At 41.9% G+C, this 24,612-nt stretch overlaps 1 non-coding gene across 1 annotated transcript; it reads right to left on the reverse strand.

The window, feature by feature from the left end:
* TRNAE-UUC lies at positions 2,246 to 2,317 on the reverse strand. The gene has a single exon. It is a non-coding gene; the product is annotated as a tRNA-Glu (tRNA).

The following is a 24,612-nucleotide window of genomic DNA, read 5'->3' on the forward strand; positions in this document are numbered from 1 at the left end:
GTCAAAGGCTTTGCCATAGTCAATAAAGCAGAAATAGATGTTTTTTTTTTCTGGAATTCTCTTGCTTTTTTGATGATCCAGCCAATGTTGGCAATTTGATCTCTGGTTCCTCTGCCTTTTCTAAAAGCAGCTTGAACATCAGGAAGTCCATGGTTCATGTATTGTTGAAGTCTGGCTGGGAGAATTTTGAGCATTATTTTACTAGCATGTGAGATGAGTGCAATTGTGTGGTAGTTTGAGCATTCTTTGGCATTGCCTTTCTTTGAGACTGGAATGAAAACTGACCTTTTCCAGTCCTGTGGTCACTGCTGAGTTTTCCAAATTTGCTGGCATACTGAGTGCAGCACTTTCACAGCATCATCTTTCAGGATTTGAAACAGCTCAACTGGAATTCCATCACCTCCACTAGCTTTGTTCGTAGTGATGCTTCCTAGGCCCACTTGACTTCACATTCCAGGATGTCTGGCTCTAGATGAGTGATCACACCATCATGATTATCTGGGTCATGAAGATCTTTTCTGTACAGTTCTTCTGTGTATTCTTGCCACCTCTTCTTGATATCTTCTGCTTCTGTTAGGTCGAGAACATTTCTGTCCTTAATTGAGCCCATCTGTGCATGAAATGTTCCCTTAGTCCAGCATAATCATTTGCGTGTACTGGTAGCATGCAAATTTTTGCTTTGACTAAAAGAGAAGTGAAGAATTTGGTATGTTTACTTTTGTAAGAGGTGGGTGGTATGAGGGAAGATGATAGAGAGATGAGAGAAAACATTCGACAAGTAGCCTTTATCTGTATGGGCTTCCCAGGTGGTATAGTGGTAAAGAATTCACCTACCAACACAGGAGTTGCGAGAGATGTGGGTTCAATCCCTAGGTGAGCAAGATCCCCTGGAGAAGGAAATTGCAAACCACTCCAATATTCTTATCTGGAGAATCCCATGGACAGAGAAGCCTTGCAGGATACAGTCCATGTGGTCACAAAGAGTCAGACCCTTGATGCATTAGCATTATGTGGGTACCATTAGCAGGGGCAACAATGAGATTCCTTCAGAAGGCTCTGGTGTAGCAAGTGTATTTTGACTAGCTGAAGTTGAGGTAAGGATAAGCAGTATGGTAGATGTGACTCTGTATTTGTAGCAAAGAAGCAATGCATTTAGCCTAAGTGTGTTTGCCCCAGAAGGCAGAGATTGAGTCAAAGCCTTGTGTACAGCAATCTGAGGGAACAGGGGTTGGGGACTGGAAAAATTGAATAGGGAGGGTGGAAACATTGGTACAAAAATATGTTATTGAACTGATCACCAACTGGGTAGCTGAAGCTCCATCTTACTGGAATTCTGAAATGCCATGTAGAATTGTCCTTATGCATTTGAGGGATCATAGAAGATGGAAGCGTTTATGCATGACTCTCCTCTTCCACTAGCCCAGGTTTTACACCTGGGAGTACATTTCCCTAAATAAATTTAAAATAATAATAATAATAAAAGAAATACTTAGAATCAGAGAAGCCCCTGACAGAAAATGAGATTTCTAGTGTAGTTGAGGCTACATGCTCTCAGGTTTTACTTGTAAAGGTGGTCCTTACATTAACAACTGGAGTAAAATGTCCAGAGGATATGAGGTGGGTAGAAGAAGTGTTTGCCGCAGTGTCTGATACTCTGTTTTGTGGATTCCCAGAAATACTTGAGGGACAGGGTGGCTTTGAAGAGTGATCCGATATGAGCAAGTGGATAAGAATAACACTAGAACTTGAAGTGTAACCGTCAGTGTGACATTATTTATGTTTTCTGGCTGCTGAGGACTAAATTATTCTGTTTATACTTACATTTGTCTTTTTGCAATTTTTTATTTTATATTGAAGTACAGGTGATTAGCAATGTTAGGTTAGTTTCAGGTGTACATCAAAGTGATTCAGTTATACATATACATATATCTATTCTTTTTCAAATTCTTTTTTTCCCACTTAGTTATATAATATTGAGTAGAGCTCCTTGTGCTACAGAATAGGTCCTGTTTGGTTATGTCTTTTAAATATAGCAGTAGTGGGAGGGATATCTAAGGAATTTGGGACTAACATGTATATTTGTCTTTTGTCAGGGCTCAACCCCAATAGGATGCTGGGAAAAGGCAAGTTTGGAGATGGGAGTGGTTCTCAGTCATCTTCAGTGATGGACCTGCACAGAGAGGTGAGTGTATCTTTCATGAATTTTTTTTGGCGGGGCCCAGTGGTGTGGCTGATGGGATTTTAGTTCCCCAACCAGGGATTGAACCTGGGCCACAGGAGTGAAAGTGCCGAGTCCTAACCTCTAGACCACTGGGGACCTCCCAGAGGTGAATGTATCTTGAGAGTATGACCCTCAACCCCTGTAAAACATCCAGATAACTCCAAAAATCATACTGAACTTTAGTTTTGACAGGAGAACATAAACCGCGAGTTGTGAATAGAAAACAGAAGAGAACTGGACAGTCTGAGCAGAGGCTCCCAAAAGCCTACACTGGCAGCAAGTATTTGGCATCTCTTGAGGAATGTTGATCTTTTCAACGAGTATTCCTGGTTAGTAAAACCATCTCTGCTACAATGGCCACAGCAGACTGAAGAGGCAACTGCAGGAGCCACTGAAAACAATCAGATGCGGTTACAGGAAGGCTGACCATGCAGTGGATGCGGCAGCTTTTCACGCTACTCTCTCATTGCCTGGGAACCCTGACATATGTTCCCAGTATTGAAGGCAGTTATCATATGGCTCCTTTGCATCCTGCCTCCTTTGTGTCAGGAGTCATTTCTGAGCATGTCTAAATAAGTGTTATACTGTCCAATGCTTTCTAATAGTAGACACTTCTTACCACTGAATCAGTAAAATATCTTGAGAAATTATCATCTATCATTTCTCTTTGTTTTATATTCCTCCTATTCTACGTATAAGCATGTATCACAGCTGGTTCTGTGAATATTATCTCAAGGGTGGGGTGTGTGTTGTGCATACTTATATAAGAGAGAGTTCTCATAGGGAATAGAAATAGTCTACAAGATTCTTTGCAGTTGTATTTAGTTAAGATGAGGTCATATTGAATTCAAGTCCCTAATCCAAAAACTGATATCCTTAAAAAAAGAGAAATTAGACACACAGAGGGGGAAGACAGTTATGCAAAGACAAAGGCAGAAATTCCTAATGCAGCTGCAAGCCCAGAAACACCAAGCGTTGCCAGCATCTATCAGAATCTGCATGAGTCAATAAAGTATCCTTCCTTAGATCCTTCAGGGGGAACCTGGCCCTGGTGACATCTGATTTCAGACCCCTAGCTTCTGTACTGTGAGGGAGTAAATTTCTGTTGTTCTACCACACTCAGTTTGTTACTTTATTACAGTAGCCCTAGGACACTAGAGAAGAGGAGAGAGAGGAGGGAGATCTGTGACCCTTATTCTCTAAGAGGAGAACAGCTGAGAAGAGGTGTGTCTTTCAGACATAGGATTTTCAGAGAGAACCAATAGGAAAGATGGAGAGATATTGACTTATTATAAGGGATTTGGCTTATACAATTAAGGAAGCTTACAAGTCTTGAGATCTGTAAGCTGAAGACCCAGAAGAGCTGGTGTTTCAGTTTGAGTCTATTAGCATTAAAATAAAAACCTATGTCCCCATGTATTGTATGACAAAGTTGTGGAGAAAATGGGGGGCAATCCTCATGTGCTGTTAGTGGGGATGTAAATTGGTATAGCCACTGGGGAAAGCCATATGGAGGATCCTCAAAAAATTAAAAATAGAACTGTCACATGATCCAGCAATCCCACTCCTGGGTATACATCTGAAGAAGAGGAAAACACGAGTTGAAAAAGAATGCACCCCAATGTTCACTGCAGAATTATTTACAATAGCCAAAATATGTAGGCAACCTAAGTGTCCTTCAACAGATGAATGAATAAAGAGGATGTAATGTATATACACAATGGAATATTATTCAGCCATAAAAAAGGATAAAATTTTTACCATTTGTGACAATATGGATGAACCCAGAGGGTATTATACTTAGTGGAAAGCCAGACAGAAAGACAAATACTATAATCTTTCACTTATACGTGGAATTTGAAAAATAAATGAACAAATAAAACAGAGAGATTCACAGATACAGAGGAAAAACTAGTGGTTACCAGAGGAGAGATGGGTCGGGGAGGGGCACAACTACTAAGTCTAAAATAAATAAGTTACAAGGATGTAATGTACAGCATGGGGAATATAGTCAATATTTTTATAATAACTTTGTATACAGTGTTAACTAAAAATATTGAATTATCATGTCATACACCTGAAACTAACATAATATTATAAGTCAACTATAATTCAATTTTTTGAAAAGAAAGTCAAAATCAAATAAAATAAAATGCTGTGTCCTAACTTGAAAGGCAGTCAGGCAGGAGGTGTTCCCCTTACTTCCAGGAGAGTTAGCTTTTTTGTTTTATTCAGGCCTTCAACTGACTGGATGAGGCCCATCCAAATGAGGAAGGAGAATCTGCTTTACATGGTCTACTGATTCAAATGTTAATCTCATCCCAAAACACTCTCACTTGCATACCCAGAAAAATGTTTGATCAGATGTCTGGGTAGCCCCTATTCCAGTGAAATTGACACATAAAAGTAACAATCACGGTCCTGCTTCCTGGCCAGACTAGCATGCAGACAGCAAGTCTCTGGTAAGCAAAGTTCAGAGGTGAATGAAGTGGAGGAGATATTTACCTAAGATACTTAGATATGAACAGGAAGCTATAGAGAGCTGTCATCCTGAATGGGCCACATGGATCTGGCTTGAATGTTTCAACCACAACCAGGGTGAACCAAGAACATGATAAATAATGCCATCCTACTACTTTTCTGCAAAGGTTTGGCAACACATGAGCTTCCAAAACCTGACATGATGCTAACTGAAGTTTATTTCTCACAAGCTCAGCATGTGAGAGCGGAAAGTTTTCTGTTAGTTTCTAGAATAGAAAGAGATGAGAGAGTTCTCAGACACATGTGTCAGTTATCTGAGATTTATACTCTCTCTATAAAGCAGTTTCTGGCAAAATAAAATGGGAAAGGGCAACCCAAAAAACACCCGAGAGCATTTAAAAATCCCCGTCACACAGAACCTATTTTAGTGAATGTCAGACTACAACTAGATGCCTGGCCATTTAATTCTCAAGAAATAGAAGTTTCTCTGCACAACCCACAGCCTTGATTACACACAGGGCTGCTGCTGCTGCTGCTGCTAAGTCACTTCATTCGCTTCAGTCATGTCTGACGCTGTGCAGCCCCATAGATGGCAGCCCACCAGGCTCCCCGTCTCTGGGATTCTCCAGGCAAGAATTCTGGAGTGGGTTGCCATTTCCTTCTCCAATGCGTGAAAGTGCAGTTGCTCAGTCATGCCCGACTCTTAGTGACCCCATGGACTACAGCCTACCAGGCTCCTCTGTCCATGGGATTTTCCAGGCAAGAGTATTGGAGTGGGGTGCCATTGCCTTCTCCAACACACAGGGCTACTGGCAGGCATCTTTGGTTCTGCTACTTCATATTAATGGAAGGATTTCCTGTGTTTGCTGCCACTGCCAAGATCACCCAAGAACTGAGGCCTTCAGACAACAGAGAGGGAAACTCTAGGGACATGCATACCCAGTCCTACAAACCCTCCAAGTACTAAGTGCATCAAACTCATTATATTGTGATGATGCCTCTTTATCATGATTTCCCAGGAAATTAACTTATCCTGAATGTAAAAGGTAGAGAAATGTTCAATCTTGACCATGTAATGGAATGACTATAGAATGGGGGGCTTATAAAGATTCTGAGGCCAGCAGGTTGGGACCTAAGACTCAGTTACTGCTGCACTGATTCAGTCATGAAGAGTATCCCCAGGATTAAAAAGCACAAGGATGCAGAGCCTTCTGGAAACTCTGCAGGCAGGAGGGAAGCTCTGAGAGAGCGGCTGCTTTTCTGAACAATTTCCATCCCTGTTGACAGTGAGGGTTCCTGGAAAAATATGGGATTTGGCGTCAGAAAGGCTGGGGTTTGAATTCCAACCCAGCCACTTACAGGGACTCTGGGCAAGTTATTTAACCTCTTGGTTCTTAAAAGGAATAGTGTTCTTACCCACATCGTTGTCTTCAGCTCAATTCAGAATTACATTTCTAATTAGGACTTTATATTCTGGCAAGAGCAAGCCACTTTGGGGACCATTTTCCTGAAATGGCCCAGGGCTCCAGTCCATCAGCAATTACTAACCTGACCGAGGTTTCAACAGCAAATGGCTCTTTAGAAAGAAAATTAATAAAGGAATTATTTAATAAGTTAATGAGTGGGTGAAGACAGGAAAGAATATGGACAGATGAGAGAAACACGGGTAAAAGAAAAAGGATATAGGAGTATTTACTGGCTTTTCTCAAGCGAGATTCTTAAATGGAGAGGGTCAACTGCCTGTGACTTCTGAGGCCATAAATTGTGGTCACTTCTAATCTGAAACACTCTTGAAAGGCTACTGCAAATATGATTCTCTGTCACTGCAGTGACTGGGGTTACCTGGGGAAATCACACTCTTGCAGTGCACATGAAGGAAACTAGTGACACTGGTGAAGGACTAATGAACGGCGGGTTCTGAGCCTATGAGCAGAGCCTACAGAAGACCTGGCTTTTCAGAACAAGCTTCTCTGACGCTCAGTGGCCATCTGAGAAGGTGACCCTCAGGCCACAGAGCACAGCCTCCAACTGCCTTGTGTTAGAGAATCTTCTAACGCTCACCCCTCATGATAATGAAGAGAAGGTCCCCGTGATATTAGTATGCCATCACTCACCTCCACACACTTAAGCCATCACTCGCTTTTTCTCTGATTTAGGGACTGTTGGAGTCAGAAGAGTGCTCAGACAGCATCCCACTCAGCATCCTGTTACAGAGGAAGGGCTGGAGGTCTGAACTGACGCGGACAACTTCCTTTTCCTTTCTTGTTCTGTTTCTGACAGGCAAGATCTGGCTTCAATCTTGCCATTATACATCACCCTCACTGCTCAGATGGCCATGAGGAGACAACATCGGCAGTAATTAGGATGCAAATGTCGAAGTTAGGTGGAGCTTAAGATGTCTCTCGGGTCATTCATTTATTCCTATTCCTCTGAGGAAGGATTTTTACTGATGCTCCTTAATACCTGGTTTCTCATCTCATAAACTCAGATTCACAGAAAGATAACAAAGACCTGGCTGGTCGGTATTTATAAAGAGCTTTGACAAACGGTACGGGTTTTGGATCTTCACAAGGATGCTGTGTGGTAGGTAGGACATGTAGATTTCCATCTTTCAGGCTGATACAGTCCCAGAGAGGCTACATTTAGACATGCCACTTTCAATACCGTGGGAGTCATCTGTTGGTGTTCTTTGCTTTCTTATCTGAGGAAACCCATAGAGTCACCTAGAGGCAATATGAAAGCTGTCTTTTCTTTTTTTAAACCTTTCCTTAAACTTCTGTGGGCTTCCCAGGTGGCTCAGTGGTAAAGAATCCGCCTGCCAACAAGAGACATGAGTTTGATCCCTGGGTTGGGAAGATCTCCTGGAGAAGGAAATGACAACCGACTCCAATATTCTCGCCTGGGAAATCCCATGGACAGAGGAGCCTGGTGGCCTACAGTTCATGGAGTCACAAAGAGTCATAGACGACTTAGTGACTAGACAAAACAAACAACAAGCTTATGTAGAGCTAGTCAGCCCCCTGCTTTCCTTCTGTTTTCACAAACTGATAGCATCTCCCAGACAGAAGACATGTTCCCAGGTCATATTGCTGGTATATCACACACACTACTGACTGGTACTGGTCATCATAAATCCTTTTTCAGAAAAGATAAGATGGATAAAAGTAAAACAAAATAGGTAATTTGAATGTAAAAGCAACTGCCTTCTGTGTTTGCTCCCATTACATTCACAAAGTCTTTCACAGAAAAATATCTGCAATTAAGTGATGCTGATAAAACAGAACGCAGTGGATTGCAATTTACTACCTCTTACTCATATTCATATGGCACTTAAATGAATACTTCTTTTTTTCCCTGCTATTACTCCCATTTTATAGATGAGGAGATTGAGTTTCAATGAGTTTAGATGAAATGGATTTCCTATGGTTTCCTATCAGCTCTATGCACAGGTGTTCCACAAGCATTTGCTGAATTGAAGAGCATTTACTTCTATCTCTTTTTTTGTACTTAATATTAGAATTAATGGTTGAGCAAATTTTTTTTTTTTCCTCTCAGAGAAGTGCACACCACAGTAACGTGCCTCTGGGAATGCAAATAGCCCACTCGATGCATTAGGCAACCATAAACAAATGGAGATCTGCACACATGTAATTAAGAACAGAAAATACAAACCCATGTGCAGGACCATGATTTACAGTCAAATTCACCTGCCTTGAAAGCTCATATTAGATTGCTCCTTGTTTGATTACCAAGTTGGAGTTTCAATGCAAAGCATATGCTCACAGGCCCCCAGGTTTGCTGGGCTTATGAATTAGCTAATAACTTTGAAATGAACCTTTTAAGGGAGGATTGGTTTACGCCTCAGCAATGCAAACATGTGCAAGTGAAAATATATGCATCTCAACTGGTTATTTTTGTAGGGAGGACAAATGTGTAAAAATATGTTTACTAGAAAAAAATTCTGGTTTTGACTGTTTGCCAAACATTACACAAGTAATTAGTGATGTTGTTAAGTGCTCAGCAGCTCTTTTGAGACTTCTTCTTTTTGGCATAATAATATGCTCTTTCTCCAATGTATAGGCACATATGATATTTAAAAATATTCATAGAACAAAGGTGCTGATTTGACTTATAAATGGGCAGCTGCTGTTGAGGCCCTCTCATTTATCCTTTTCAGGTCCTCAGACTTGTCCTGAGAACCTGGAAAAGGGAGAAGATGATGTTGTTTTCCAAAATTTGGCTTAACTTTTCCTAATTGCATGTTAAATATCCTAAAGCAGTTGTGCTGTCTACACGCCCATCTCTACCTACACTCTCTTCTCTCTAGTGTGTTTAGAGAATAAAATTTCTAATGCAAAATCAGAAAGCAGAAATCAAAGGGCTGGACCACCACGTCTTGGTTTTACTCCCCATCACTACCTCCACCCTTTCACATGACTTCTTGAAAAGCTGAAAATTATCTAAAATAAGTTTCTTCAACTCCACTTTTCAGACTCAGTGGATGTTGTTAATATAAATGAACTAGTGTCCCAACTATAAACCTTGGGTCTTACCACCACAAGAATTCAGAATGTTTGTCAATATTATTTGCTGTTTTGGTCAAAATGAAGCAGCTGTAGGGAATCAGTAATGAAAAATACCCTCCTATGTGTAGACTTGCTGTTGTCAGTGGCATCCTAGAGCAATACAGCGATTGGTCTGTCCAGCTGGAGCTCCACTAGAGGGGAGCCTGGCCGTTAGAGGACCTAGGAGGAGTCACCTTGAGGACTGTGTTGTGTTGGAGTCAAGTAACAAGCACAACAGGGTATGATATTTCTCATACAGGGAAACAAAAATTATGCCGGGGGAGGAATAATTGGCTCAAGGCAAAATGTCAACATGTAGACAGAGTTGTAAGTCAAAAATGGGCCAAGTTGTGATGTTGTAATGGAGGTAAAAATCCAACATGAGGTGAAGAGTATGTCAGAGGAGGAGAAGGAAAGAATAAGGAATCACCAAATGGGAGGCAGCCTGGATACATCCCAGAGTAGAGCACCATGGCAGACCAAAAACAGGCAGAGTGGATTAGACACCTCATGAAGAGAACTGAGAGTCCCTCATTTTATACATCTAGAATCTGAGTTTGCACAATGGCCACCCAATTGGCCAAAAGCTCTAGAAAGAGTGGGTCAGGCTTTACTGTGCAGACTCCCGAGTCCTGATTCTGTGAGGACCGAAATTTCATAGACCTTCCTCAACACTGCCCACTTCTAAGAAGACTGGGAAAGTAAGAAGACAGAGTCACCAAGGGCAAGGGGAAAAGGATAGAAGCAAATGAAATGAAGCTGCGTAACATATAAGATGAGAGAGATACCATTAGAAAATAAATAATGCTTATTTTGATGAAAATCAAAAACTGCATGTGATCCCAAAGAAAAATCTTCACATCAGAATCTAAAAAAAAATATAGCCATGCAAATAAGGGCCCATTATTTTCCCCTCTGCACAGAATGACTGGCTTTGAGTTTTAACATGGGAGGAAAAGCCAGATGGCGGCAGACGGGCTTATTATAGAAAGTCCACTTGCACTGAAGTTTTCTCAGCACTTTCTGTCATTGCTGAGTGAGGTTTTGTTTTGTTTCCTTCTTAAGTGTAGGGCAGGCAAGTACCAAAATTTGTATAAAGTCTGCAACCTTTTCATGAAAATGTTCTATTCAATACCTCCAATACATGATATATGATGCCACCACAGGAAAACTAGTGTTGCTACAGACGTTAATCATAATTATGAAAATTTTTAATTTAAATGTAGGTCTGAACACACAAAATACAGTGCATGGCCATCTGTTAGTTTTCCATCTGGGCTCATTTGCAAAATACATTCTGTTTCACTCCCCCCTTCCCCCTCTATTTATAATCTTCCCTGGAAAACAAATATGGCTAATCTATGGCATGCCAGAGCTGAAGTTAGCTATTTACAAGTGGCTTTTAATAGACATGGCTACACAGTTGAAAGCAGTAACAAACTTCTTCAAGTGTTTTTTTCATGTGTGGAGGGTGAGACACCTTCTCAGACTTTTGTCAGTAGATTTTTCCTTTGTGAGTTCCCCATCCCAGTGTAAAAATAGTATTTTACAGCTTATCTGTGAAGAATAATGAAAAATGGAATATTACTCCATTTCTCTCTTGCTATGATAAGAATAATGTCTAAAATTTTACAGCTGTCATAGCAATAGTATCCCTAACTGCCAAAAAGCAGAAATAAAAATGTCCATCAGTTGATTCATGGATAAATAAAGTGTGGTATATCTATAAATTTAATATTATTCAGCCATAAAAATGTGATCCTAAAAGATGATGCTTTTAAAGGGCTGCACTTAATAAGCCAGCAAATTTGGAAAACTCAGCAGTGGCCACAGGACTGGAAAAGGTCAGTTTTCATTCCAATCCCAAAGAAAGGCAATGCCAAAGAATGTTTAAATGACCACACAATTGCACTCGTCTCACACTCTAGCAAAATAATGCTCAAAATTCTCCAAGCCAGGCTTCAACACTATGTGAACCGTGAACTTCCAGATGTTCAAGGTGGATTTAGAAAAGCCAGAGGAACCAGAGATCAAATTGCCAACATCCGACGGATCATTGAAAAAGCAAGAGAATTCCAGAAAAACATCTACTTCTGCTTTATTGACTATGCCAAAGCCTTTGACTGTGTGGATCTCTACAAACTGTGGAAAATTCTGAAAGAGGAATACCAGACCACCTGACCTGCCTCTTGAGAAATCTCTATGCAGGTCCAGAAGCAACAGTTAGAACGGGACATGGAACAACAGACTAGTTCCAAATAGGAAAAAGAATACGTCAAGGCTGCATATTGTCACCGTGCTTATTTAACTTATGTGCAGAGTACATCATGAGAAACACTGGGCTGGAAGAAGCACAAGCTGGAATCAAGATTGCTGGGAGAAATATCAATAACCTCAGACATGCAGATGACACCACCCTTATGGCAGAAAGTGAAGAACTAAAGAGCCTCTTGGTGAAAGTGAAAGAGGAGAGTGAAAAAGTTGGCTTAAAACTCAACATTCAGAACGCTAAGATCATGGCATCCGGTCCCATCACTTCATGGCAAATAGATGGGGAAACAGTGGAAACAGTGTCGGACTTTAATTTTTTGGGCTCCAAAATCACTGCAGATGGTGACTGTAGCCATGAAATAAAAAGACACTTGTTCTTTGGAAGAAAAGCTATGATCAACCTAGACAGCATATTGTAAAGCAGAGACATTACTTTGCCAACAAAGGTCCGCCTAGTCAAAGCTATGGTTTTTCCTGTGGTCATGTATGGATGTGAGAGTTGGAGTATAAAGAAAGCTGTGCACTGAAGAAATGATGCTTTTGAATTGTGGTGTTGGAGAAGACTCTTGAGAGTCCCTTGGACAGCAAGGAGATCCAAAAAATCCATCCTAAAGGAAATCACTTCTGAATATTCATTGGAAGGACTGATACTGAAGCTGAAACTCCAACACTTTGGCCACCTGATGCAAAGAACTGACTCATTGAAAAAGACCCTGATGCTGGGAAAGACTGAAGGCAGGAGGAGAAGGAGATGGCAGAGGATGAGATGGTTGGATGACATCACCAACTGTATGGACACGAGTGTGAGTAAGCTGTGGGAGTTGGTGATGGACAGGGAAGCCTAGTGTGCTGCAGTCCTTGGGGTAGCAAAGAGACACAACTGAGTGCCTGGACTGAACTGATGCATGCTACAGCAGGGATAAATCTTGGAAACATTAAGGAGCCTGACACAAAAGGCTACATGTGGTTTGATCATGTTTTTATAAAATGCACACAGCAGCCAAACCTATAAAGACAAAATATATTAGCAGCTGCCTCATGGTGGAGGCTGGGGCTGGGGAAATGAGGAGTGACTGTTAATGGTTTGTTTAAGGTTGATAGAGATATTCTAAAATTAGATGATAGAACTTGTGAATATGTTCAAAAATATTGTGTACTTTAAGCAGTAAATTTTATGAAGTATGTAAATTATATCCTAATAAATGCACTGAAAAAAAAACATTGAACAAGACAGAGATGTAGAAATCATTTAGCCCATTTTTCACATTTTAAAGATGGTGCAGTGAAGTTCTGGAGGATAAAGATTATTAGTTAGTTGTTCAGTGTTGAAGTTTCTAGACTTCCACTCAAGGGTTCTCACTGCCATGTAATTGTGAACGATGACACTAACAAACTCACCTAGTGGCAAACAGTGAGTAGACGGATGAAGGAGAGATTCAGGTGGAAAGATGAATCAGAAAGCTATTCCAAACCAGGTTCAGGAAAGCCTTTAAAGATGGCAGCAGTAGTAAGAATAGAGCAGTTTATCTGAATGTAGTGGATCTTTTGGAGGTTAAGTTCTTTATGACTTTGTATCTGATTGACTCTGAAGGGAAACAGAGGGAAAGAATCTGCAATGACTATAATGGTTGTGATCAAGAAAGTAGAAGCTGGAAAAGAAGGAAGGGGTTTTCCTTCTTACTATGAGTTGGAGTCACTCACAGAACAGAGTGCAGACACTCAAGAGCAAGGTGGAGGGCAGAACTTGGATTTTGTTGAAAGCTTAGAGCTAGAGACAATAAAGGGAGCTGACTGGCGGCAGGGGCAGTGACAGCACTGAGAGAGGGCAGGAGCTGTTGGAGAGTGAGAAGCGGAGGCTGAGGAAGTAACACTGGGGATCCCTCCTGTAAGGGCAGAGAGAAAAGGAAAGGGGAACAAAAGCAAAAGGAAAGATTCCCAAACAAAGGTGGGACCCCAGGACAGGTAGGCCAACACAGGAGAGCAGATCCAATCTAGGCCAGCCAAAGACTGGTGGATGGATTTTGGAATTTAACATTTGAGGCCTCGCCTTTGCTGGAGCTTTTAGTCTACTTAGGCACCAAATAGGAAATGAATTCAGGGACTTGAATAAAAAAAAAGCTCTGACTCTGGAGAGAGGCAAGATGAGGAAAAATCTACAAGAATCAAATTGATGAGATGAGAAAAAAGAAGTGAACAGCATTAAAATGTGAACAAAAGCAGCTGGAAAATTTGAGAAAGAGGTTATCATGGAGAAATATGTTGTAAAAGGGAAAATGCAGCTCTCCAAAAGATCTACTATCACAGTGAGAGTGAAGATACACAAGTAGGCTTTTTCTGTATTTCTGCCAGAATGGAGTGAGGGGTAGAAATATTAATCTGGCCTCAGCAGATTAATACATTTCTCTCATGTTTAGGAGGTTAACCAAATTCTGTTCCCAGGACTGAGAAGTTTAGGCTCAGAATAAGGGCAAAGACCTATGAAAATAAAACCCAGTTGCAGAGATTCTTACTAGGAAATAAAAAAGCCAGGAGTCACTGGGTACCATCTAGGACACTGTTATTTCAAAAAACAAACAAACAAACAAACAAACATGTATTGAGCATTTGTTTATTTACCATACCCATGGTATGGTATTGGATAGGTTAGTTTCTAAGAATTTGGAGAAAACAAGGAAGAAATCCCAACCTGCCCTTAAGGAGTTCTCAGTTAAGTCACAGACAGCTAGGTAGACCAGCTGTCTACAAATCATGTACTAAATGCTATGACAGATCAAGGGTATGCAGAGAAAGGTGTGCCCAGCTCTGTAAGAGACTGGCGAACTGGAGTCGAGGAGAGTTTGCACAGAGAAATCCACGTATGGTCTAAATCTGGAGAGAGAAACAGCAACTTCCATAGGCCGACTGGAGGTGAACAGGTGTGGGTACTATTTCTCCTGGTGGGCAGAGGACCAGCGAAGGGCCTATGGTGTGAGCAAGTGTGCACATTTGGGGAACTGCAAGCCGGTGGTTCATGGCTGAAATGCTAATGATACTGAGAAGCAGCAGGAACTTTCCCAGTGTCCTCTGCAGGGACCACATCATGGAACATCATCCTTCATCCCATTGGATTCTGTCTCAATACCCCCCAAACAGACGCTGAGACAAAGACTTGGGAGAATCTAGTTTATGAAGCACAAAGAAGGAAGGGAGGAAAATCAACATTGAGTTACCAATGGGCTTATGGTTGTGGGCACCTGGGGCTCAATCCCACTGAAATCTCCTGGGAAAGTGAAGGGGAACATACTTCAGAACCACCACATCAGAGGACATTTACTCGTGGGCTCCATCTTCCCTGGGCTGAGGTTTACTCTGAGGGTGTTAAGCCCCACCCTCCTCAGCACATACACACTTCTACATTTTTAGGTTGAAACTGCTGCCTGCTTGCCAACTCTCCTCTTAGGCAGAGAAGCAGAGAGAAGAAGAAGCTGAAGTGGGGGTTGGGGTGTAAGGAGTTGTCTCCCACAGGTGTGGGTGAACTCAGGAAGGTCAAGAGCATACAAGGCAGAACATCAATTGTGTCTGCTAAAAACGCCAAGGCAGGCTACTTGTCACCTCCTTCCATCTGTATCTAGGTCATATCCATATCCTCAGCATGGCTCAGGACATTCACTCTTCCTCAACCCTAAATGTTTAACCCTTTCCACTCCCTCAAGTCTGAAGCTTGCCTCATGGCTCAGAATACTACCCAGTGTCCACTACAGCACAGGAGTAATCTTTACCATACACTACCTGTTGTCTTTGTGGTCTCTAAACACTCCATCCTACTTAACTTATTGGTTCCTAAAGCAAGCATTGCATCTTAATGTCTTTACATTACCCAAGATGCCCAGAAAACATTAATATCGATTGTTGTTCAGGCAAAGGAAACTGTTTTGTAAGCCTTTTGGAAACCAAGCCCTTCTAGTAATTCAACCAACACAATGCTACCTCAAAAAAGCATATTCTTTGTAGACTGGTGCAGTAATTACGAAAAATGGTATGGAGGTTCCTCAAAAAGCTAAAAATAGAGCTTCCATGTGATTTAGCAATCTTGTTCCTGGGCATATATCGAGATGAAAGTTCAATGCAAAAAGAAACAAACATCCTTATGTTCACAGCAGCACTATTTGCAATAGCCAAGACATGGAAACATGGAAATAACCTAAGAATCTATTGACACATTGTATACACACATACACATATACAATGGAATATTATTCAGCCATAAAAAAGAATGTGGACCTAAAGATTATTATACTAAGTGAAGTAAGTCTAATTCCAAAGAAAGGAAATGCAAAAGAATGCTCAAACTACTGCACAATTGCACTCATCCCACAGGCTAGTAGAGTAATGCTCAAAATTCTTCAAGCCAGGATTCAGCAATATGTAAACCGTGAACTCCCTGATGTTCAAGCTGGTTTTAGAAAAGGCAGAGGAACCAGAGATCAAATTGCCAGCATCCGCTGGATCATGGAAAAAGCAAGAGTTCTAGAAAAGCATCTACTTCTGCTTTATTGACTATGCCAAAGCCTTTGACTGTGTGGATTACAATAAACTGTGGAAAATTCTGAAAGAGATGGGCATATCAGACCACCTGACCTGCCACTTGAGAAAGCTGTATGCAGGTCAGGAAGCAGCAGTTAGAACTGGACATGGAATAACAGACTGGTTCCAAATTGGAAAAGGAGCACGTCAAGGCTGTATATTGTCACCCTGCTTATTTAGCTTATATGCAGAGTACATCATGAGAAACGCTGGACTGGAAGAAACACAAGCTGGAATCAAGATTGCTGGGAGAAATATCAATAACCTCAGATATGCAGATGACACCACCCTTGTGGCAGAAAGTGAAGAAGAGCTAAAAAGCCTCTTGAAGAAAGTGAAAGAGGAGAGTGAAAAAGTTGGCTTAAAGCTCAACATTCAGAAAACGATGATCATGGCATCTGGTCCGATCACTTCATGGGAAATAGATGGGGAAACAGTGGAAACAGTGTCAGACTTTATTTTGGGGGGCTCCAAAATCACTGCAGATGGTGATTGCAGCCATGAAATTAAAAGACGCTTACTCCTTGGAAGAAAAGTTATGACCAACCTAGATAGCATATTCAAAAGCAGAGACATTACTTTGCCGACTAAGGTCCATCTAGTCAAGGCTATGGTTTTTCCTGTGGTCATGTATGGATGTGAGAGTTGGACTGTGAAGAAGGCTGAGCACCGAAGAATTGATGCTTCTGAACTGTGGTGTTGGAGAAGACTCTTGAGAGTCCCTTGGACTGCAAGGAGATCCAACCAGTCCATTCTGAGGGAGATCAACCCTGGGATTTCTTTGGAAGGAATGATGCTAAAGCTGAAACTCCAGTACTTTGGCTACCTCATGTGAAGAGCTGACTCATTGGAAAAGACTCTGATGCTGGGAGGGATTGGGGGCAGGAGGAGAAGGGGACGGCAGAGGATGAGATGGCTGGATGGCATCATGGACTCAATGGGCGTGAGTCTGAATGATCTCTGGGAGATGGTGATGAACAGGGAGGCCTGGCGTGCTGCGATTCATGGGGTTGCAAAGAGTCGGACACGACTGAGCGACTGAACTGAACTGAACTGAAGTAAGTCAGACAGAGAAAGATAAATATCATAGGATATCACTCACATGTGGAACCTAGAATATGACACAGACTTACCTATGAAATGGAAACAGACTCACAGACATAGAGAACATGCTTGCGGTTGCTAAGGGGGAGGGATGTGGCAGGATGGATTGGGAATTTGGAATTAGCAGATGCAAAGTATTATACATAGAATGGATAAACAACAAGGTCCTACTATGTAGCTCAGAGGACTATATTCGATATTCTGCAATAAAGCATAGTGGGAAAGACCATGAAAATGATTGTTATATACATATATATACATATATAAATACATAAAAGAATCACTTTGCTATATAGCAGAAATAATTGTAAACAATATTCTTTAAGAGAATAAATTTAAAAACTAAAAATAAAAAGCATATTCTTTTTATTCTGAGACAATAAACCAAGCCCTCTTTGAGGGGAAGAAATGTATTTGCATTCCAATGTAAACTATACTGTCTTAATACAGAGGTTTGAGTTCTTGATAGCCTTCTGTTAATAATTAATGAACTGGTAGGAGTCAGGAAGCAGTTATATATTTGAAACCAAACTGAAGAATCAGAGGAGATGTAAGACAAAAAGGAGACAGCACACTGTCTTTAAATGTTTGTAACAGGAAATACTGATGTCTAATTCATCCCGTTTATTTTAAAAATGTTGCCCTGGTACCACTTTAATTTTGGATAATATCCATCCCTATGGGTGTTATGAAGAATGACACATAAAAACATTCTTTATTTTGGTATATATTTTATGACGGTTCAATTAGCATGGAAATCCTGAGCCTTGGGAAGTCTGGGTCTCATTTTTGTATTTACCCAGTGGACACGCTGTTTCTCACTAAAGTTAGTTGAACTGTATGGGCCAGTTTCTCTTGTGAACTTCTTGTAAGCTTTGAACTGGAAAAAGAAATACACAGCAGGGTAATCTAGCCCTTTGAAATTTGGGACAGCTAGGAAAGATGCACTGTAGTACTGATTCGTAATAGGCTTTGTTCCCATGACATCAATCTACAATATGATGAGGATTCTTCTTGGATTAAGATGTCCAGTGGTTATAAATGAAAAGCTGTTCTCCTTTTGGAAGGGAGGGGTGCTGAGGAGATGTATATAATTTGCAGTTATTTCCTTTGTGGGACTTTTGGCATTTGAAAAAGGCATGTCCTTTCATTAGTGGCACAAAAGGCAGTGTTCGAGGATGTGCCGATTTAGAAGTTAATACATCACACAGTTTTTCTCTGTTGGAGTTGAAGAAACTGAAGAACCACACTTTTAGGCTTTTTAAAACTTATACTCACTGTTTATTGAGCTCTCACAATCCACTGGGCAAGGTCCTAGCACTTTATGATGATACAGTCATCATCTCATTTCATCCTCACCAGGATGCTAGGAGCTGTGCACCCACCAGTCTGTTTGAGAGATGAGCTAACTGAGGCTTGGAGAGGTGAGGCAACCTGGCCAAGGCTCAGAGCTGGTAGAGGCTGAACAGGGGCTGAGATTTGTTTATCTCCAAAGGCCAGGTATGAAACCAGGAGCCTGCACAGCACCTTTGCCGGCCAGACTTGGGTGGGTCGCCAGCTGGGTGTTTACGCACTTCTTGTTGGTGTAAGAGAAACTCATGAGTCGGATCATTAGTTTCAGAAGAAATTATTTAAACTGTCTTAACTTTTAAACCTAAGCTCTTTTCAAAGGGCTTAATTCTTAAACTTCACTTATCCTGGGTCCATTTAAGGTAACCCTGGAAATCACTGGGATGGGTTTTTGTTTGGTTTCCCCACTTAGGCAGATAATCCCAATTAGGGTTGCTAGAGACTCAGTTTTCATAGGATTCCAAATTATTTTTACATATTGATATTCTGTAGGTTACTTCTTTTGTATTATAAAAAATCTTTTTTTTTTTAAATTTTAAAATCTTTAATTCTTACATGCGTTCCCAAACATGAACCCCCCTCCTACCTCCCTCCCCATAACATCTCTCTGGGTCACCCCCATGCACCAGCTCCAAGCATGCTGTATCCTGCATCAGACATAGACTGGCGATTCAATTCTTACATGATAGTATACATGTTAGAATGTCAATCTAACCTATTTAAGTTTGGGTATCTGTCCATGCTGCTGCTGCTGCTAAGTCACTTCAGTCATGTCTGACTCTGTGTGACCCCATAGACGGCAGCCCACCAGGCTCCCCCGTCCCTGGGATTCTCCAGGCAAGAACAGTGAAGTTGGTTGCCATTTCCTTCTCCAATGCATGAAAGTGAAAAGTGAAAGTGAAGTCGCTCAGTCGTGTCTGAATCTTTGCAACCCCGTGGACTGCAGCCCACCAGGCTCCTCCGTCCATGGGGTTTTCCAGGCAAGAGTACTGTCCATGGCAAAATATATTAAATTCTACTCCTGAGAATATATCTGACAAAAATACATGAATTACAAAAAGATACATGCAGTCCAATATTCACAGTAGCATTATTTATAACTGCCAAGGTCTGGAAGCAACCTCAGTGTCCATCAGCTAGATGAATGGATAAAAAAAGATGTGGGGGTTGTGTGTGTATGTGTGTGTGCATGTGTGTGTGTGCTTAGTCACTCAGGTGTGTCTGATTCTTTGCAACCCTATGGCCTATAGCCTACCAGGCTCTTCTGTCCATGTGATTTCCTGGGAAAGGATATTGGGGTGGGTTGTCAGTTCTTTCTTCAGGGGATCCTCCCAACCCAGGGCTTGAACACATGTCTCCTGTGTCTTCTGCACCAGTAGGCAGATTCTTTATCATGAATCCACCTGAACATATATACAATGGAAGACTACCCAGTCATTAAAGAAATGCAATTCTGCCATTTGCAACAACATGGATGGGTTTGGAGGTCATTATGCTAAGTGAGAGCTTCCCTGGTGGCTCAGAGGTTAAAGCGTCTGCTTGCAACGCAGGAGACCAGGGTTCAGTCCTTGGGTCGGGAAGATCCCCTGGAAAAGGAAGTGGCAACCCACTCTAGTATTCTTGCCTGGAGAATCCCATGGACAGAGGAGCCTGGTAGGCTACAGGTCACGGGGTTGCAAAGAGTTGGACATGACTGAGCTACTTCACTTTCACTTTCCTGCTAAGTGAAATAAGTCAGTTAATTCTCTATCCTCTATTATAGAGAAAGCTATAATACTTCATGATATCACTTATATGTTGAATCCAAAAAAAACACTACAAACTAGTAAATACAACAAAAAAGAAGCAGAAGCAGACTTACAGACATAACAAACTAATAGTTACCAGTGGTGAGAGGGAAGCGGGGGGAGTGGTAGGGGATTCAGGGGTACAACTATGCATAAAATAAGCTACAAGGATATATTGTACAACACAGGGAATAAAGCCAGTATTTTATAATAACTATAATGGAGTGGCAGTGGTGGTGGTTTAGTCATTAAGTCATGTCCGATTCTTGCGACCCCACAAACTGTAGCCTGCCAGGTTTCTCTGTCCTTGGGATTTCCCAGGTAAGAATACTGGAGTGGGTTGCCATCTCCTTCCCCAGGGTATCTTTCCAACCTAGGGATTGAACCCGCATCTCCTGAATTGCAGGTGGATTCTTTACCAACTGAGCCATGAGGGAAGCCCAATTATAATGGAGGACCACCTTTAAGAACTAGGAGTCACTATACTGCACACTTGTAGCTATACTTCAATATAAAAAAAATAAAAGCCAAAGAAAAAAGAAAGCAATCAGGCCACATCATTCCCGTGTTAATATTCCTTTCAGTGTATCTTACTGCTTCTATTTCCATTTCGTAGATGTCCTGTGAGGTTGAGAACATGATATTTTTTTTAGTCATTTACATTGCTTTCAGAGCCAGTTAGGACCTGAGCTTGAATGCAGAGTTTGAAGGAGTCTTTGCTTTGAGTGTGGGCCCCACTCCTTCTTCCCATACTCTTATAGATGCATGGATAAGGATGTCCTAAAGAGATTTAAGGATGAGGGGAACAGAATTAATACATCTCTCAGGTTCAATTCCAGCTCTCTTCCACAGAGTCTGCTGCCCTCCTTTGCTGGGGCTTGAATCAGGACCCTCCAGAACATGTGGGAGTTAGCCAGCATCTGTGAATGTGATCTTACTTCCAAGATGGTCAAGTACAATGATGCTGCAAGGTTGGGTCTTAGATCAATATGATGGATTTCTTATTAAAGGGGAAATATGGATACAGGGACAAAGACACAGAGCGAACACCATGGGAAGACTGGAGTTAAGCTGTCACGAGCCAATGAATGTCAAAGATTCCAACAACACACCAAAAGTGAGGAGAGAAGCATGAAACAATTTTCCCTCACATCCTCAGGAGCCATCAACCCTGCTAATACCTCAGTTTTGACTGTCAAGCTTCCAGAACTGTGAGATGACAAATTTCTGTGGTTTCAACCATTTGTGGTCCTTTATTATGGCAGCCCCAGCAAACTAACAGGTACTTTGTCCCAAACTAACACGTACTTTGTTCCTTTATTACTCACAAGACAGATCAATTTTCTTAATGCCTCCTCTAGTAGTCATCCTGCCTGGACAGACTCAAGCCCGAACAGGTACCAAGGCCTCTGTCTGGAAGGACACCACATGCAGAGAGCACAGAAGACAGCAGCATCTCACCCTTTTAATGGGACACAAGTATTTAGGTTCTATAAACAAAATATCAGAAGAAAGGCAATGTCATGCTTTTACTCTGGTATTGCCATCAATAGTCCCAATTTTCTCCATCATGCCACTTCTTTTATTTAAGCATGCCATTTTAGGGAACTGAATACTTCTAGGAAGAGAGGAGCCAATTTACAGGGAACACTGTATGTGGGAATACTCATTCAATATTTAAAACAGGAAAATATGAAAGTATGATGAAGATCCCCCCAAAGGCTGTGTGAATGTGCTTCTTCCTACATCTTTTTGGATGTGAGTGCATGGCTGAGCTTACAGCTGGAGCTCTCAGAATCCCTCTGGGTGAGTGATCCCCGCTTTGTAGCTTGTGCTCCCTTTGTCCTCCTTTTGACTTTCAAAGATAACTTATTAATGTTAGTTATCCAGAAAGAAAGTTTTGTTACAGTTTGTTTTAGCATTCCTCAAGCTTTGAATTTTTTTTTACTTATCTATAAATGATGATAACTAAAATGCTGCTCCCTCTTGTTAGCTTTTCTTTAACATTTGGTAATGTCTACATGAAAAGATTCTGGGACGAGTCATGGATACTGGGCGTGGGGACTCTTCAGTTTATTGAGAAAAACCCTCATTCTGTTTTCATGTCCCAGTCCCTAATAATTGATCTTGGAGGTTTCAAGAAAGAGAGTGGGATAGATGTCAAAACTGGAGGCAGTTCATTCCTGGGGTCCAGGACACCTTGTCCATATGTCTGTTCTTTGTTTCATACAGTGGCAGAACCTCTTGTCACCAGAAGAACCGTGTGTATGTGAAAGAAGTTCCTGTCCAAACTGCAAAGGGTCAAGGGGAACAGTTCACCAACCTGCAGTGTAAGCTAGAAATTAATAGTGGTACAGGCACTGTGTGTGTCTTTTTAATAACTTAGGTGTAAAGAAGCTGCTTCCTAATATTTTAGGTAGAAGACTTGATACAAGCTGAGTAGCTAAACCTGCCTTCCTATCCTGAGAGAGAGGGCTCACAGTGTCCTAGAGATTAATCTTCCCTAGGATGTTCTGTGATGTCATTATTCCTTACTTGTTATGCACTGAGGGTTTGCTTTATGCCACGCACTGTGCTAGTCTCAGAGGCTTTACAGTGAATAAAACAGAGCCCCTGTCTGCAGCTGAGGAGGCCAAAGTGGTCTATTTTTATAGCAAGAGATATTAAGTGCTAAGGAAAAGGTAAAATAAGTTAAAGGAGGACAGAGTTGTTCTTTTAGTCACATGGCCAGGGGAAGCCTCAGTGACAAGGTTCATCAGAACAGAGATAGGTGCGCCATGAGGGAGCAGAGTGTGGTGACACCTGGGTGCAAACATCTGACCAGAGGGGAAATGAACAGGCAAGGAGCTTGGCTTGCTGGAGGAGCCACAAGAAGAGTGGCCTAAAGCAGATAAACGAGTGACCGAGGAGTATGAAAGTCCAGCTTTCCTGCACTGCAGAGACAACTTCAGGTGAGGGGCACACTCGAGCTCCCCCTTGTCAGGTTAGGCTGAGGGTGGGCCACTGCCTGAATCCACACTCCCTCATATCCTCCTCCACTTCCATGTCTTGCTCTCCCTTCTCCCCTGACCTCTTTCTCACAGCACTTCTTTGATAGATCATTTGATCAAGAATCCTCCCCTCAAAGTCTGCTTCTAAGGTGGTAGACATTGAAGAGTTCCATGCAAATGAGCCATATGACCTGACTCACTGGCAAACTGCTTGTAAGGATCACACTGGCTACAATGCAGAGAACCGAGGAGAGGAAATAACGGGGGTCGGGGGGGCAGGGAGACTCATTCAGAGGCTTCTGCAAAAGCCCAGGAAATGATGGAGACCTGGACCAGGACAGCAGTGGTGAGCAGGTGAGAAGTGATTGGAGCCTGAAATATTTTGAAGGTAGAGTTGACAGAACTTGATGGTATGGAGATGAGGGTGGGAGAGAAAGAAAGAAGTCAAGGATGATTCCAAAAATTTTGGTCTAAGATACTGGAAGGACAGAGTTGAGCTCCCTAAAATGGGTAAAGCAGCAGAAGGCTTTCAGTAGAGAAGTCAGGAGTTTAGCTTTGGACGTGTTGAGTTTGAAATGACAAGTGGACATCTAAGTGGAGATGTTAAGGAGGCAGAGAAGGGGCCTGGGATAGAGTGTTTAATAGAGTACTTGGCAGTCATGACAATGTAATTAAATCACCAGAAGAGTGAGTCTAAATACAGAAGAAGCCTCAGGCATAACCTGCAGGGTATTCCAAAGTTGGAGGTTGGGGAGACAAGGAGCAGTGGCTTGTCAGACAAGAGAGGACCCAGAGAGAACGATGCAGTGACCATCAACCACAGAAATGACAGCATGTGGAAGGGTGTGGCCAGGTGTGTGGTTCTGAGGAGCTGCAATGCCAGGAGACGCAGGAACATCCCGCTGGGTTTGGCAGCAAAGAGACCTGGGGTTGTCTTGACAACAGTTGTCTGTCTGAAAGTGATGAGGATCAAGACTTGATGGGAGGGGGCCCAGGGGAAAATGGGAGATGAAGAAGTAAAGACACCGAATAGAGCCAACTCTCTGAGAAGTTTTGTTATAAAGGGGAGCAGAGAGATGGGCAGAAGCTTGGAGGGGAACGTGGAGTCAAGGGAGAGTTTCAGAAAGATGCAGTTCTTGGAGGTTTTATAGTCAAGCCAATGATCTCACAGAGAGGGTGAAATAAAGATACAGGAGAGAGGGGGCCAGTTCTGGAGAGTGTATTTGGTGGGACTGTGCACAATGGTGGGGCTGGTCTCAGTAAGTAAGTACATGGCTCAT

Source organism: Capra hircus, chromosome 8 (genome assembly GCF_001704415.2).
Source record: "Capra hircus breed San Clemente chromosome 8, ASM170441v1, whole genome shotgun sequence".
Taxonomy (NCBI): domain Eukaryota; kingdom Metazoa; phylum Chordata; class Mammalia; order Artiodactyla; family Bovidae; genus Capra; species Capra hircus.